Here is an 8,167-nt window from a genome sequence, read left to right as displayed (position 1 = left end):
AAATCTGCACTGTATGAACAAGGCACTACAAGCGCGCTGGCCATGGCTTCAGAGAATTGACAAGGGTAGGTCGTGGGTAGAATTCTCGATCGTGGTACCGTCGGAATCACGAGCGCTGATGCAGGCGGCAGCATGGACGACGATTGGGGATGGGAAATCCACCCTCTTCTGGGAAGATAGATGGATCGAGGACTTCCGGGTTGGTGAGCTTGCTCCGGCAATCTACAATCAAATTTCGAAAAGAATCAGACAAACCAAACTGGTAGGGCCCTTCTCACCCCCTACGAGTCGTCCGGCCCCAACGGTTTGGACTTGAGTAGGTTGAAAAAAGATGCAATGAGAGACAGCAGTTGGACCTTGGATATTGGCACTGACCTAACTCCGAAAACATTGGTTCAATTCCTCAATCTATGGCCAAGAGTCGCGGCGATACAATTATCTGATGGGGTGGAGGATTCGGTAAGATGGACGTGGGAGCAGAACGGAAACTTCTCAGCCCGCTCGGCCTATGCGGCTCGGTTTATGGGACGTGAGGTGTCTACAACAGCATCCTTCACTTGGCAGTCTAAGGCACACCACTGCGGTGCCGTTTCTTCACTTGGCTGGCACTTAAGAACCGTTGTTGGACGTCTGACAGACTAGCTCGGCGTGGCTTACCTCACCAGGACTCTTGCCCCATGTGCAACCAACAGGAGGAAACTATGCAACACCTACTGGTGGACTGTGTCTTTGCAAAAAAGATTTGGTTGGCATTGAGCCGAATGACTAATAGGGTGGAACTTGAGCCCAGGCAGAACGAGTCATTAGGGCAATGGTGTATAAGGCAGGATGGAAACACAACCAACCGGAAAGCACACAGGGCCAAATGCCTCCTCGGGATGTGGATGATATGAAAGCAACGGGATGATGTTGTATTCAATGAAGCGACGCCATCGGTTTCACGAACCATCCAGCGGATTCAGGACGAGGGTAAGCTTTGGGCGAAGGCGGGATTACTTAAGGGTGATACTATAGGATTTGAGGCGGAACATGTAGAGTGGGACGTTAACGAGTAGTCCGTGTATGAGGTCTTGGGTGGTGTCAGATAAATCCCGCATGTAAATAAGGCCTGTAATTGTGAACTTGGGGTACCTATCCTCCTTTTTTCTATAAGGATTGATACGCATACTCTTGCGTATTCGAGAAAAAAAAAGAGCAACGGGATTTTGGTTGTTGCACCGGCCGCATGCCCCAAGATTGTGATTTAAGTCAAATCTGACGGCCAAGGAGAAACTGCTTTTCCCTCCCCTTTAGCTGTGTGATGCCTAGCACTGGCCAAAAGATATATTTTTGCACATTACAAATACAGTGGTTTCACATTTTTTAAATGTCAACTCGTGTACATTGGAAGTTCAACTACAAAGAAAACAAAAGAGACAACTGATTTTACCAAAAAAGAAAAAACAGAAGAAAATAAAATCTAGTGATATCACACACACAAAAACAGTCAACTGATGGGAGAAAAAAAAATCATCCGAGTGATCCAAAGCAATTCCGTTTCCAAAGTAATACTCGTGGTCACAGAGTTAGATAAGTCAAAGATGCTTTGATTCTCATCTTCAGTTGGCTGACCGGGTGGCTACCAGACTGATAATACTATGTGGAAAAGCTAGCAGCTACATGCTAGGTGATCAGATTCTTCTGACTGAAAACACTTATAATTGTTAGTCCAGAGCCAAGATACACCAGTTAACCTGAAATATAGGCTTATCCTCCACACCATACAGGTTAAGGCAATAAGGCTACTACACGCCAGTACGGCCTCAACTCCCTAAGAAAAAAACACCATATAGGTTAATCGTCCCCAATGCAACTGTGACTTGTATAGGATTACACAGATACATGTACAGAAACCTACAAGAACTACATGACGAGCTGATGGATGATTTCACAAGGGATAGAGAGGAATCAGGAATCTGACGAGGATAACATTGGAAGTCGAAGGGGTGGTCTTTTCTTTCTGATGTGGAAAAGGGCAGAGAGTGGCAAATAACCTTGGCAAGCATGTGGTCGTGCCACACAATGAGTTTATTACAAGACCAACTGTAATGGAGAGAAACATGAAGAGCGGCGGTCGAGGGATCAAGGGGAAGGTGGCGATTGTGTACTCATCCAAGTACGCCGTCAAGGCCCAGACCAAGACTGCTCGTCACTACTGCACACTAGATAGGGGGCGCGGCTTGCCGCGCGTGCCCGCCGAACGGCGGGCCAAATAAGCAGGACATTGAGATTGTAATGGAGATGATCTCGGCATCATGTAAACATGTATCAAAACAATGATTGTTTAGAGGATAGTAAAGTTTGTATGTAATATAGTAGTTGGTTTATCTGGCATACATAAGGTGGTTGGCATGATCATAAGATATACGTGAAGCCAACTATAAGTCTTGTGGAGCTACAAAAGTTAAGGATCCTAAATCCAAGAAACTTCGATGCAGAGCAGTAAGGCAAAAAAAGAAACTTCGATGCAGAGCAGTAAGGCGAATAAGGGGCACGGCTTGCCACACATTGCCTGCCAAATAAGCCACAAGAAATGATAAACGGTTGGAAAAACATATGACTTCGGTGTGTTGAGATTTTGTCCAGTTATATGCAAGACGGGTCACCACACTGTTTAAATCTCATCTATTTACAAATTTGGTTTTTCATTGTGCCTGGCAAGTGCGATTTACAGGATCAAAAAAAACAAGCACAGTAACCTCCACCAGAAAATTAAGCAAAGTAAATTATATTGACAGGAACATATATTATCAGGACAACTAAATTAGAAGGCAAAATCACAACAACAAAAAATGATTTCATGCGTGCTAATCTATTGACTAAATAATTAGAATCTTCTCCTGAATTGCTGTGAGCTCCTTGATATTGCCAACCTGACGTACTTCCTGCGAAACCAAAACATCATGGGTAAGGTTTTAGAGAACAACAATTAATTTAAACATAACTATCAAGATTAAAGTAAGAAAACCGAGCAATAAACGCCTTTTAGCTTGTGTCTGCAAATGCCACATGGTACAAGAATAATCACGATTATTTATGTAAAATGGAGGTCGGTGTATCTCCTGATTTGAAAGCAATGTATATGATAATAAAATTACAAAAGCTGAAGGTGACCTAACAAAACTTTGAATGGGTTATATTTATGCAAGCAGCAGTATGCTTAAAAATACATATCAGCCAAACCACACCCAGAAACTATGCACAAATGGAAGTTCTTTTCCAAGTAGGAAAGCGCGGCTTGCGACGCATTGCCGATAGAAGCGATGGGCAAACCAAAATGAATAACAATCTTAAAAGGAATGAATATATAGATAAGTAAGTATGCATGCGTGTGTTCATATATAAGCATGTCAATATTATGTCGATAATAAATTGCACGTTCATACGACATTTAGCTTAACATAGGTACCTGCAAATCTACATATATAAGCAGATCAGAGTGTATAAGCTTGATAGAGCCAGTTTCAAAACCACCACGATAATGCCACAGGCAAGATACACGCACGCATGCAGTCTGGACACCCAATCCACGTCATAGAGCGGTTAGTTGAACGCATTCCATCTGAGAAGAACAACAAGAAATATCATAACTACATTTGATCGGTAGATTAGACGATTATACAATCTACATCAGTCTCAGCATGTGTAATAGCAGAGCATACCTTAAAAAATAACAATAAATAAACCTATCTTCCATAAGAAACAAAGACCAAATCCCTCAAAATGTTTAATAGCATAGCATACCTTGAAAAAATAAAATTCTTGTACTTCTGTAACACATTGCAACACCATATAAATCACAAATCCTATAAGTAGGTACCCAAACAAAAAAACTGTCATGGATATATAATGTGTGTTCCCACACTTGGTTTAAAGTTTTTAGAGTCAGTTGGCAACAACTCCCTTCAGATTGTGAGCCATCCATTATACTCTTGTAGGCATTTAGTTACCATTTTTCCACAAGAATATGAACTTCAGAAAATAATTAAATTGCGGTCAATTACTTGCTCAATAAAATCTATACCGGTTTTATAAAAGAGAGTCAAACAAAAAACAGTGAATTAACAGATTCTAAAGCAACTATGTATATAGACTCATCAGAAGAGTGGACCGGAATAATCTAGAGCGACCAAATTCAGCAACAGAAGCCCATAATCAAGCTTGTGAATTATCCGACCCACAAGACTGTATACAGATTCATCAGAACCTTCCATATGACCATGATTAGGGCTAAGCCTAGTCTGAAAGACGGTATGTTATCTTGGATTGACAATGTACTTACTGAACTTTTGTAATTCACTTGGTTGTATCACTTAAACCATGTACCTATTTGACCTCTAATTATAAATAAGAAAATGACAAACAGTAGGGATTTTCCCTACCATAATTGATCAAAAAAAAGATTGATATAGACTTAAGACTAATAGCATGCCATGACCACAAAAACTGCTCTAGCTGACCCCAAAGACGATCCACTAAGCAACCCTGCTAGTAGTGGACAACACAAAATGCCACCAATCTTCTTTACATCAAAACTGGATGACCACATCATTAAACTTATGGACCAAATAGCAAAGGCAGCAGCCAATAGCGCACAGAGCAGCAAGGCGACCACCGAACTGGTTATGAACCTAAAAGAACAAAGCAAACAGAATGTCAAGCCAGAGAAAAAAAACACATAAACAGGAACATCAGATGTTGCAGTAATATACATCAGGAAGTACCAACATTAATATGTAATCGTCAACTGCCATAGAAAAACACAAGGAGGCATTATACACAGACCCAGAGAAGGAAGAACAGGAACCCCAAAAATGTGTGTAGGCATTTCAGAGAGCTAACCCAAGGGCTCATAGATCCACTTTAGAGAGCTCAACAATGAAGCCGAATAAAAGATAATCGACCGACTATGCAAAGATGATATCTAAATCCCAATCTCATTGAACCACGCAAACTAAAGGAGCCATGAAGAAAGCATCGACAACCTGAAGCTGCAAGGGGACACTTTCCAAATGAACAGAAAACACAATATACCACACCCAACCAGTGACCCAAACTAACACCAGATTGATCCACTCATCAAGACCATAAATCAAATGACCCACACCAAGTGTTAAGAACCGAGAAACACGCCGCAACATGCTACTACATGAAAATCAAGTCAACTCCAAGATAACTGAATCTATTTTAACCCTCTTCTCTCATCATTTCATCTAAATGTTAACATATGCATGGATTGACAAATCTCTAACTCAAGAAAGTACCTCAAAACTAATCCATCTGAGGTCTGGGATGATACATCTAAATACTAATTAATCAGGGCATTCATTCTCCATAGCAATCCGCAACTACAAAACCAAGAATAACCTTAGTGATCATGACATGGATGAACTAATAGCAAAAGGGGGACTGGACCGAGAAAGATACATGCACATAGAGTGAGGGAGACATTGAAATCCTCACATTAGCACCACCAACAGGTGGACGCGACACGAAGCTCTCAATGCATCGACAACTTCGTTTGTTTGCTGTATGCATAAGCAAAAAAGGGGGATCAGAACTGTGTGCGTATGTGTGCATGTGAGATATAGGAACCTGGGATGTAGCACCCGAGTGCAAGCGCAGCGCGAGGACAACGGTCGGGCAATGGGTGACCCTGACGGAGTAGCCGCATGAGCAGCAGCATGCGCTCCTCCCGTCGATGGCAACGGCGTGCTCTTTTCAGAAATATGTAGGCCTTCTCATGCACCCTGCGCTGTTGTCGTTGTCACTGGATGAGACCTACACATTGGTCAACCAAAAAAGCAATAGAAGGACTCATATGTAAGCACAAACATTATTCAGATGTACACCATGCAAGCATCGAACGACTATGCACCCGAATAGACTCGTAATCAACTTGTTGTAAGCGAACAACTATGCAATGGATTGTCCTGCTCTATCCCAACATCAAATAGAAATCTCATCCTTCATCTTGAACCTCTCCCTCTCACCTAAAAACAGGATTTTTTTTTTTTATCCGTAAGATGAATATATCGAATCATGGTAAATAGCTAAACTGAATCTAAATCAGGAAGAGGTACAGATTTTGATATCATGGAGATTGATAATTGTACTCATCTTAAGAACATGGTATGAACTACATTGAGGCATAAAGCAACTAAAATTTATTTCTATTACCTGACATGTAGCAAGAAGTAAACTCAGAATCAGAACATATAAATTGGGGCTTAGGATCCACATCACCTTCATTGCTTCATGTGGTTAATCACAAGAGCAAGTTAAGCACATCAAGCTAAGTGAGCAACAAATTAAAGAAATCAGTGGATGTGCCATATAGGTCATACGTTTTATTGCTACTCGATTCCTTTTCTTTTGGAATATAAAGGAACTGAAGTTAATATAATATAAAGAGCAACTCAATCAATCTTAGATCTTTGGGACCAATAATACAATAATCTACTGACCCCTCTCAAGTTAAAATTAACCAATGGTGTGAACTAATTATAATACCATACACAAGCTACTAATGGAACACACAATGGTGCAGAAGCAACGGAAAATCATAGATGCATAACTACTCCAGTGTCTGCTGCTAGAGTAAGAAGAAGAACGGACCTGCACACCGGCGGATGAGGACAGTGTGTCAGGAGATGTAAGAAAGCACGTATCCAAGGGGGAGCACCCACTGGTGGCGCCGGCGAGCGCGCGGTCGGCTATGACCACCTCGACCCGCCACTCACTCCGGTGTTGCATCCAGGAACGAGCATGCAGCATGGTATCCTCCCGGCACTTGGGAGGATGCATCTAACGCACATCCCAACACCATAAAAAACTACATAATTGACCATTCATTCATATCAATCAGGTAATGAGATAATCAGAATCATTGCAGTTTAAGAGACCATGGACCATATGCTATTCTAGCCCCTAGTATCTTCAAATTCAACTTTGGGACAGCAACATCCATATGTCAGAATCAGCAAAGCAACCTTGATCAACAGGGACGCGAGATCATAGTAACCTAACATGTTATCAACTCATGGCAGTCACCAATCCAATAGCAAATCCTAACCCTAGAACAACAACAAATCAAATGGCAACGGAAAACCTAGATGAGCACCGGGAGATAACAAATAAAACGAAAAATATTATACAAGAGTAGCGGTTCCTAGATGATGGATGCAGTAGCAGTCAGAGAGAGAGAGATGGCCTGGAGTAGAACTGCAGCCGAGCCCTGCCAAGCGATGGAGGAGAAGGAGGGGCCACGGGGGAGCACCTGCAGTCAGCCTCGAAGGAGGAGTGACGGGGGAGCCACATCGAGCGCCTCCGGCGGGTGCTCCTCGCCCTGCGCCTCTACCCCTGCCGCTTCGGGCCGCAGCCGTGCTCAACAACGCGCCGCCGCGCCCGGGCTCGAGGTCGACCACGGCAGCCGCCGAACAGGAGTAAACAAGGCGGTGCTTCCCGGAGGTGAAGGAGTCGGCGGGCCAACGGCCGGCGGTGCGAGGGGGCGAGGAAGAGAGGAAGATCGCGAGCTTTGCAAGGGGAAGGGGCGGCGGAGGCTCCCCCTCCGTGAACAGGAAGAGGGAGGAAGACGATTGGGAAGAAACCCTATGGGCATTGGGCTTTTATACCCCACAGCGAAATTACGAAAATGCCCTCGGCGGGGGACAGGAATTACGCGCGGTGGCACGAGATTTTTACCACGAGACGGTAACTATTCATTGTAGCAGTGTTTTCACTTCGATCCTATGGCCCATATCTTCCCAGAGCGAGATCCGACGGCTTCAAACGCATCAAATAAACGATCCGACGGCCAATAATCGCTGAGCTATGAGAACGCTCATGTTCTCCCAGCTTACCTATTGCTGGATGCCTACCAGCCCAGGTACCCTTCTTCCATCAACACGACGGTGACCGGCGACGCCGACGAAAGGGCCACGGCGTTCATACTGTCCGTCCGAGAGCGCTTCAAGAACGAACAAAAGATGATGAGTTAGTGAAGATCGGTCGTGGCCGGTCAGGTCGGTCATTGCATGGCCTAATCTCATTGGTTTTCTCCCCATAAAATTAGTTGTGGGACCCAAATCGTAATGAATCCTAGATTCCTAGGTCTCCAGCTCATCTC

The sequence above is a fragment of the Aegilops tauschii genome, chromosome 3 (genome assembly GCF_002575655.3).
Source record: "Aegilops tauschii subsp. strangulata cultivar AL8/78 chromosome 3, Aet v6.0, whole genome shotgun sequence".
Taxonomy (NCBI): Eukaryota; Viridiplantae; Streptophyta; class Magnoliopsida; order Poales; family Poaceae; genus Aegilops; species Aegilops tauschii.
This window is presented reverse-complemented; position numbering follows the sequence as displayed.